Here is a 2,609-nt window from a genome sequence, read left to right as displayed (position 1 = left end):
CTCCGGAGCAGCCGAGCATCGAGACGGCGACCCCGGCGGGCGGGAGGGTCACCCCTGGCCCCCACCGCAGCCCCCTCGAATGCCGGCGCCCCGGCGTACCTGGCCCAGCGGGGGGACGCCCGGTTCCTCCCGGGGAAGGAGGGACGAGCATCCGGACCTTTTCCTTGCACCGGGTTTTCTCTTGGTCCCCCTGACCGTAGTAAGAATGCGTGTAACAAAAGTGCTTCCAGAAAACGGTATAAAGGAACAAAAGATCATCTCGGGTAACAGTGTCTGGAACTGCTGACAGTATTTCCCGTGTCATTTTCACTGCAGTCAGCATATTTTCAACGTGAACAAACACAGTGACACTGAAGATGTAAGTGGAGTGCTTCCAGTACTGCCACAATTATTTAAAATGTTGGGGTTTTTTTTTAAATATTCAGATTTGTAATATTAAATGATTGGTTTTATAACAATGTAGTTATAAAATTTAAAATAAGAAAACAGAGAAAGATCAAAAAGTTATGTGGTGGTATGCTGACTGAGGATTCAGTGCTAGTGATGACAACATAGTGCCCTCAGCCCACACAGCCCACACTCCCAGCAATAGTTTCTGTGAGAAGTGCTGCAAATAATGGAAAGAAGAATCAAATTTCTCCTCAAATGTTGAGGGTTATTTGGTAGTTTTCGGTGGTTAGGCAGAGCAAAGTTGCAAAAGTCCTCTGATGCTTATGGCACAGCTGTTTGCCATCCCCGGGACGCGAATAAGACAAGACTAGGTCAGATTCAGAATTTGATGAGGCTTCATCGCGAGGCAACCTGCCTCTCGTTATGGAGAGCGTCCCTCAGGCCTTTGCCAGCTGGAAGCCTGCGGAGCCTTCGTTGGCCAACAGCCTTTGAAGTAATTAAACAATTCTGCCTCCAAAGCATTTTTCTCTGAGCCAAATTACAGGCATTAGGATAGCATCAATGTTGGCTTTGCCAGCCAGGACTAAAATTAGGTTGCATGGCTTATTTTACAACTTGTTTGGGTGCTGACAAATGGTGCCAAATCTGTATGCAGATTCCCTGAGCTGCACTTAACGTGGGGAGGAAAAGCTGGAGGAGAGAACAGCAGGAGAGTATAAGTGTGTCACCTTTACTTCATTGCTGCTGTGCTTTTTAATGTGCCAATGCCACCCTGCTAGGAAGAGGATGGATGTTCTGTGAATTCAGTAGCTATGAAATTTCTTTTAAAATAAAAGTTCTTTTCCACTAAAGAGACTAGCTTGACTCATACAACAAAACGTAAGCTGAGGAGTGTGATTTCAGCCAGTGAATTACATCAGGAGAGTAAAGATGACGAAGGGAGAGGAGCCAAGGGGTCATGGATATAAAATAGGACCTGCATGAATTTTTAGTTGCAAGTCTTCTAACTGCTGAATGTCCTGAAATACCATGTCAAAGGGAACAGCAGGAGACAAAAAAATATGCCTTTAAAAGTTGATTTTTAAAGGTGTTTTGTGATAAAGTTGATGGCTGGAAAAGACTAAGTTCATTGACCTAAGTGATCCTTTCTCAGCTGACAATTTTCTCAAAGCAAGTGGTGTTTTGTGTGCTTTTCTGTAAACATATTTGCAGTATTTCAAACTGAAAAATACAAAACCTTCTCAAAATTCATGACTCCTTGATGATGAGGTTCAATTTTCTGCATTGTTTGCCTTAACAAGAGAAAAGCAATAAAGAGAAAATCTGAAAGTGTCCTTTAGGATTAAAGTTCTCCCATGAAGAACTCTTAATTTTGGTGAGGTTTTTGTAGCTAAATGACAAAGAAAAGCATTTGGATATGTGTGTTTATAATGTACCTGAAAGGAGGTTGTAGGGAGGCAGGTGTCAAGTCTCTTCTCCCACATAGCAAGCGATAGGACAAGAGGAAATGGCCTCAAGTTGTGCCAGGGGAAGGTTAGGTTGGATATTAGGAAAAAAATTTTTCACCAAAAAGGCTGTGCAGGGAAGCGGTGGAGTCACCATCCCTGGAAGTACTTAAAAGAGGTGTAGATGTGGCACCTGGGGTCATGGTTTAGTGGTGGACTCGGCAGTGTTAACGGCTGGACTGATGGCCCTAAGGATGTTTTCCAACCTAAATCCTTGGTTCTATACGTAGTTAAGAACACCATCAGTGTTTCACACTAGCTTTCCAAGACCTGCGGTTGGATCACTTCACAGACAAAGGGCCACTGAACCCCCCATGGCCACGTTGGGCCATTGCCCTCCTGGCAGAGGGCTGGTGGGGTGCTCCTTCACCTCAGCTCCAGGCAATCCAGGACGGCAACCAGAGCTACCAGGCATCACGCACCTGCTTCTGCTGCTCTGGGGAGGATTTTGAAAACCCGATAGTAACCTCTTTACTTCTCACCCTAACGTTACGGGGACAGAAGGAACTTGAGCTCATGACACGGAGAGAACGGCGACGCTGAGGCGTCCAAATGCGTGAGTCAGGGCCGCAGGCGGGGCCGGCCTCCCCCAGCCCCCTTCCTTTGAGGCGCGTCTCAGCAAAGCTCTGGGGCTGAGGCAGCCCGGGGCTAACGGGGCGCGGGCCCCCCACCTCTTGCCGACCGCCGCCCCGCACTGCGCCCCCGGCAGCGCCG

The 2,609-nt window shown here is 47.4% G+C and overlaps 1 protein-coding gene across 2 annotated transcripts in view; it reads right to left on the bottom strand.

Moving 5' to 3' along the window:
• BIVM (basic, immunoglobulin-like variable motif containing) overlaps positions 1 to 425 on the bottom strand; it is a 15,892-nt gene extending 15,467 nt beyond the window's left edge. Inside the window, exon 1 of one of the 2 annotated variants that reach the window (XM_026842786.1) lies at positions 100 to 425. The gene's annotated coding sequence lies outside the window, so the exon portion shown is untranslated. The remainder of the gene's footprint in view (positions 1 to 99) is intronic. The other variant, XM_026842793.1, reaches the window with a different exon arrangement.
• Between the last annotated feature and the right edge of the window lie 2,184 nt (positions 426 to 2,609).

The sequence above is a fragment of the Athene cunicularia genome (genome assembly GCF_003259725.1).
Source record: "Athene cunicularia isolate RWA chromosome 1 unlocalized genomic scaffold, athCun1 chr1_part1, whole genome shotgun sequence".
NCBI classification, from domain to species: Eukaryota; Metazoa; Chordata; class Aves; order Strigiformes; family Strigidae; genus Athene; species Athene cunicularia.
The sequence above is the reverse complement of the archived record's forward strand: the minus strand, read 5'-3'. Positions and strand labels throughout refer to the sequence as shown.